The sequence below is a fragment of the Gracilinanus agilis genome, chromosome 4 (genome assembly GCF_016433145.1).
Source record: "Gracilinanus agilis isolate LMUSP501 chromosome 4, AgileGrace, whole genome shotgun sequence".
NCBI classification, from domain to species: domain Eukaryota; kingdom Metazoa; phylum Chordata; class Mammalia; order Didelphimorphia; family Didelphidae; genus Gracilinanus; species Gracilinanus agilis.
Genome location: NC_058133.1, coordinates 175134594 through 175141256, shown reverse-complemented (window position 1 = coordinate 175141256; position 6663 = coordinate 175134594). Strand labels below are relative to the sequence as shown.

Here is a 6663-nt window from a genome sequence, read left to right as displayed (position 1 = left end):
TGGAAAGATCTCCAAGAACTGATGCAGAGCAAAATAAGCAGAACCGGGAGAATATTGTACACAGTAACAGCAATGTTGTACTATGATCAACTGTGAAAGACTTTGTTCCTCTCAGCAATACAATGATCCAGGACAATTCTGAAGGACTTATGACCAAAAATGCTATCTACCTCCAGAGAAAGAACTATTGGAGTTGGAATACATATCAAAGCATGAGATTTTTCATTTTTATTTATTTGTGTTTTTATTTTGGGGTTTTGATTTTGAGTATTCTATTACAACAATGAACAACATAGAATATATTTTACATAATAATACATGTATAACTATCTCCAGGAGGAGGGAGACAATTTGGATCATATAACTTCAGAAAACGTATGTAAAAAATTGTTATTATGTGTAATTGGAAAAAATAAAATATCCTTTAAAAAAGAAAATTAAAACTAGATATGTGCAAAATGGATTTCTTCTCCTTCAGCATTCCCAGGCCCTATCATTTCAGAGTGAGTACAGAAGTGATGCTAAAGCAAGTGGCCCTCAGACCCAGAGTCTCTCCAACATGAAAAAGAGAGACCTGCTGAAAACAACTGAATATAAGCTTTTGGTAGTTGGAGCTACTGGCCAAGGCAAGAGTGCCTTGACAATACAGTTTAATTTGGAATCACTCTGTAAATAATCGTGAGTATAGGAAACAAGTAATAATTAATGGAAAGATCTGTTTCTTGAATATTTTCTACCAGCAGATCAAGAAGAATACAGTACAATAAGGAACCAGTACATGAGGACAGGAGTGGACTTTCTATGTGTATTTGCCATAAATTATTCAAATCATTTGAAGATATTAATCATTATAGGACAAATAAAAAAAGTTAATGATTCTGAAGATATACTCATAGACCTCATAGAAAATAAGTGTGATTTACCATGATTTATCTTCCCAAACAACAGATAAAAAACAAACTCAGGACTTAGCAAGAGGTGACAGAATTACTTTTATTGAAACATCAGCAAAAACAATACAAGGTTTTAATGCCTTCTACACATTAATTTGTGAAACAAAAATATAAAGAAAAAATAAGCAATGACAGTTTTTAAAAAAGAAAAAGTCAAAGTGTAGAATTATGTAAATTAAATTTGTACTTTTCCCCAAAGAATACTGATTGTGTTTTGTACATTGACTAAATTATTAGCATTTTTTTACCTTTATCTAGTTTTTGCCTCATGCAAGTGCTTAGCTTTTATCTAAATACTTATTTTAAAATAGACAGTGGAAATTTTATTCCTCAAAGTACCAGCATTCCCTTAATGATGGTTCTTGAACTAGTAATGCCTATGAAAAAGAAACTGAATATCTGAGATGTTCTCTCTTGGGATTTTTGGTGCACACAAACTTGCTATAACTATCTATATTTTTCTTGCCAGTTATGAACTTAGGTATTTAACAAATTAATGGAGAATAATATTACACAGTTTTTAGATAATCCCTATGCTGAGTTTTATTTTACCAGATAATGGATTAGTAATTAAACATTTTTAATTCAATTGAAATTTAAATGATTGACTTTATTAAATATGAAGATTTAAGGACCTCTTAGAGCCTTCCTATAGATTCAACTTATAGAAATCAAGTTTCAGATCCACTTTTTTTTTTAAACCCTTACCTTCCATCTTAGAATCAATACTGTGTATTGGTTCTAAGGCAGAAGAGTAGTAAGGGCTAGACAATGGGGGTCAAGTCAAGCCCAGGGTCACACAGCTAGGAAGTGTATGAGGTCACATTTGAACCCAGGACCTCTCATCTCTGGGCCTGGCTCTCAATCCACTGAGTCCTTCAGCTACCCCCCAGATCACTTTTAATGAATGTAAAGTATGTCATGTAGAATTTTTTAAATATTTCCAATGCTACTACTATTTATCATAGTCACTCCTTTAAAACTATTTTTTCTATAAAAAGAAAATAAGATTAAAATGTTTGAGATAGTAGAAAATAGTATTTATTTTTTTCTTTCCCTATTTTATATTGATTCATTTAGGCAGACTCTCCGTGGTCTTAACTGTTTACAAAATTAGTGTATTATTTATTTCTTTTTTACATGCTTCTCTTTTAAAATTTTGAGTTCTCAATTCTCTCCTTTCCTCCCAGTCCCTCTTAGGCCCATTGAGAAGGCAATATGATATCAATTATGCATGTGAAAACATTTCTATATTAACCATATTTCAAAAAAATTCAGAAAAATAAAGTGGGAAAATTATATTCAGTATGCACTCAGAGTTCATCCGTTCTTGCTCTGGAAGTAGATGGCATTGTTTTGTGAGTCTCTTGGAATTGTCTTGGACCATTGTGTTGATCAGAGTAGCCAAGTTTTTCACAATTGATCATCATTACACCAATGCACCATGACCTCCTGGGTCTTCTCTCTTCACTTTGCATCACAGCATAGAAGTTTTGCCATGTTTTTCTAAAACCATTTCCTTCATCATTTCCCACAGCACAGTGGTACTTCAGCACCATCATATGCCTTAAATTATTTGGCCATTCCCTAATTAATGAGCATCCCCTTGATTTCCTATTCTTTGCTACCAGAAAAAAGAGCTGCTAAAATATTTTTGTACATATACATCTTTTTCCCTTTTTCTTTGATCTCTTTGGGATATAGACATAGTAGTGGTCAAAGGGTATGCACAGTTTTATTGCCCTTAGGGCCTAATTTCAAATTGTTCTTCAGAATGTTTGGATTAGATCACTATTCTATCAGTAGTTCATTAGTATACCTATTTTTTCCCTCATCCACCCAGCATTTGTTATTTCTGATAAGTTTGTAGTAATACCTCATGGTTACTTTAATTTGCCTTTCTTAATGGTGATTTAAAGCATTTTTTCCTATAATTATGTGCAGCTTTGATTTCTTCCTCTGAAAACTGCCTCTTTTTATGCTTTAACCACTTATAAATTGGGGAATGGTTCTTATTTTTATAAACTGACTCTTTATATTTGAAAAATGAGACCTGTAACAGAGATACTTGCTGCAAAAAATTTTGATATTGCATCATTGTGGTACATCTTAACATAAGTTTCCCTGATTATCTTTCTTAATTATGTCTATTTTTGCTTTTTTCTTTTTCTGTATTCATGATTGCTTTAAGTGCCTTTTTTTAGTTCAGCCTTTTTTTAGTCGTTAGATTCTGTTCTAGCCCTTATTTTTACTCTGGATGTGTCTTTTTTGCTTTAAGTATGTCTCTTGTAAGCAATATATTGTTAGTATCTGGTTTCTTATCCATTCGGTTATGTTCTTCCCTTTTATAAGTGAGCTCCTCCTATTCATATTCCCAGTTATGATTACTATTTATTTCCCTCTATCCTATTTTCTTCTTTTCTCCCCAAGCACACACACTGCTCTCTTTATCATATTGTAAGATTAAAAATTAATATCCAATATTCCAAGTATTATATTTTTATAAGATTTATTAATAATAACTTGAAGTAGAGGAAAGTGATAGCCTTAGTAAAGAGAAGCTTCCTGGACTGCATATGCAGAAGAAAGAGAGAGGGAAGAGTTCCAGAAACTTTTATGTACAACACGTAAGGACACAACATGAGGACAAAAGGAAAGGGATTCTGGGAGATGAAGTCCGGGAATAAAAGATTCTAATTTTACACTGTCCTTCCTCAAAAGTTCATTTTGCTTCTAACTACTGCCTCCCTTAATCTACTCTCTTCTATCATCCTCCCCCTTTTCTATTATTTCTTACCCTCCTATTTCCCTATTGAGTAAATTACATTTATATATATAAGTGTGTGTTTTAGTGTGTATTCTTCCCTCTTTGAACCAATTCCCAATGAGAGTGAGTTTCAAACATTGCTTGCTATCATCCTACCACATCTTTGCATTTTCCCCTTCATTATAAACATTTTTCCTTATATCCCTCTTTTACATGAGAAAATTTTCCCTATCCTACCTCTTCCTTCTCCCAGTATATTACTCTTTCTCATTCCTTCATTTTTTTGAGATCATTCCAATGTAATCAACTCATACATATGCCCTCTATCTATAAAAAAAAACTCCTTTTATCTGCTTAATAAAGTAGATAAAATTGAATTATAAAGTTCATAGGAGACATTCTATTTCCTCTTCTGTTAATCTGAGCAGTTTACATGTTGGTACATAAATTATTAAATTTATTAGCATATAATTAGACAAAAATAACTTAACAATTGCTTTAATTTGAGTTTTATTACTGACATATATTCATCCTTGTTATTTTTTATACTAGTGATTTGATTTTCTTCTCTCTTTTTAAAAATCATATTAATCAATGGTTCATTTTATTGGTTTTTTTTTTATTAAATCAAAATCTAGTTCTATTTATTAATTCAGTGATTTTCTTTCATTCAGTTTTATTGATTTCACCTTAATTTCCAGGGTTTCCAATTTGTTGATGAATTGGAGATTTGAAATTTTTTTTCCTAATTTTTCTAATTACCTACCCAATTTATTGATCTTCTCTTTCTCTACTTTATTGATGTACACGTTTAGAGATCTAAAATTTCCTCTGATTACTATTTTTGGTGCATCCAGTAAGTTTTGATATGTTGTCTCATTGTTATCATTCTTTTTAATAAAATTATTTATTGTTTCTATGATTTTTTTTAACCCATTCATTTTTTAAGATTAGGCGGTTCAGGGGCAGCTGGGTGGCTCAGTGTACTAAACATATATGCGCCAAATGCTGTAGCATTCACACTTTTAAAGGAAAAGGTAAATGAATTACATGTAGAAATAGATAGCAAAAGTATATTAGTGAAAGATTTCAACTTTCCCCTTCTTAGAACTAGATAAATCTAACAAAAAAAATGAGAAAGAAGTAAAAAAGATGAATAGAATCTTAGATAAGCTAGATATAATAGGCATCAGTAGAGAACTGAATAGTGATAGAAAGGAATATATCTTTGATCCATTCTGCTATTCATTTAAATTTTATTGGTGAGTTTGTCCTATTCACACTCAAAGTTAGAATTACTAGTTTTGTATTTCCCTCCATTCTATTTTTCTCACTGTTTATCTTTCTCTCTCTTTCCCCTATCTCTTTCAGAGGTCTAATTATTTTTCATTACTGCCTCCCTAATCCACACACCCTTCTAAGAGTCCCTCCTTTATCCTATCCTCCATCTTCCTATTTATTTGTAAGTTAAGAAGAATTTAATACCCTACTAGATGTAGATTATTGCCCCTTTAACTTAGTTCTGATGAAAATAAGGTTGCTGCACTACCCATCCCCTACCTATCCTCCCCTCCACCTTAACAGTTCCTTCATTCATACCTCTTTCATTTGAGATAATTTGCTCCATTTTACCTTCCCCTACTCAATTTTGTTTTTTAGGATCATCCCACCAAAATTAATTCAACCCCAAGTCTTCTCTCTGTATATACACTTTCAAACTACCCTAATAATGATAACATTCTTGAGTTATAAATATCATTTTTCCATGTAAGAAGTAAACAGTTTAACCTTATTAAAGCTCTTATAAATTCATCTTTCACATTTACTTTCTTATGTTTCTCCTGATTCTTGTAAGTCAAATTTTCTGTTCATTTCTGGGTTTTTACTCAAGAAAACTAAAAGTCCTTTGGTTCATTAAATATCTTTATTTTTTCATTTCAGGATTACTCTCAGCTATGCTAGGGAGGTTATTCTTGTTTGCAAATCTAGCTTCTTTGGTCTTTGTAATAAGGGAATTAAAGCAGAGTTGCAATATGGGGATAAATCAGGTAGGGTGATATGGGCTGGAGTTAATAAGGGGATAAAGGCAGGTAAGGTGATAAGGTAGTTGTAATAGGAAATTAAGGCAAAGTAAGGATGTAATAGGGGATAAGGCACAGTGGCAACAGCGGATGGGGTTTTGCAGATCTCTAAGTCAGTAGGTGGGAAAGGAAGGTACAATGGTGAAGGTGGTAAATTGAGGTGGTAGGAGAGGTAAGGGAATGACTGAGTTTAGGGAATATAAACACTGAAGTATAAAGATTAGCAAAGGGAGAGGATGAGGTATTTTGGGCAGACAGCTGCAGCGGGGAGACACAGACTGGGTACACAGGTTTGAGACAGAGACACTAAAGGGAAACAGACTGAGCCCACCAGGTAGGAAGGGCACTTCTACAGACAAAGGTTAAGGCCAGCCAGAAATGGCTTGAAACTGACTAGAGGGCTTTCTAGTCTGTTTCTCAGGTTCACAAGGAAGAGTCCAGAGGAAGTATTGAGATTACGACTACCTCCAAGATGGACACCTCCAACTCGCCTCAGGACCCAGAGAGAATATTATTCCTTTCTCCTCTTCTCCCTCTCTTATCAATCAACTAATGAATTAGCCAAAGGTTTGATTAAGTGACAAACAGGGTTTGTTGAGTTTCAGGGTTGATTGTAAGGACAGGGGGATACAAGGTAACTCTAACAGCCATCTCAGACCTGCCTAACTCAGCTCTGAGAGGTTTTGTTGCCTATAGGGTTAAGAAAGTTGTATATAATGATTCGGGAGATAATTTGTATCAAGGGTACTTTGATAATTTGTATCAAGTCCTACTTGACCAAGGAAAAACTAAATCTACAAAGTTTGAAAGCTACCATCCAGATTCACCCTCCTTTTCAAAAACCCACAGAAATTCAGGAAGG

The 6663-nt window shown here is 33.3% G+C and overlaps 1 pseudogene; it reads left to right on the top strand.

The window, feature by feature from the left end:
* Window positions 1-559: 559 nt before the first annotated feature.
* LOC123246120 lies at window positions 560-1127 on the top strand (annotated as a pseudogene).
* Window positions 1128-6663: the final 5536 nt, after the last annotated feature.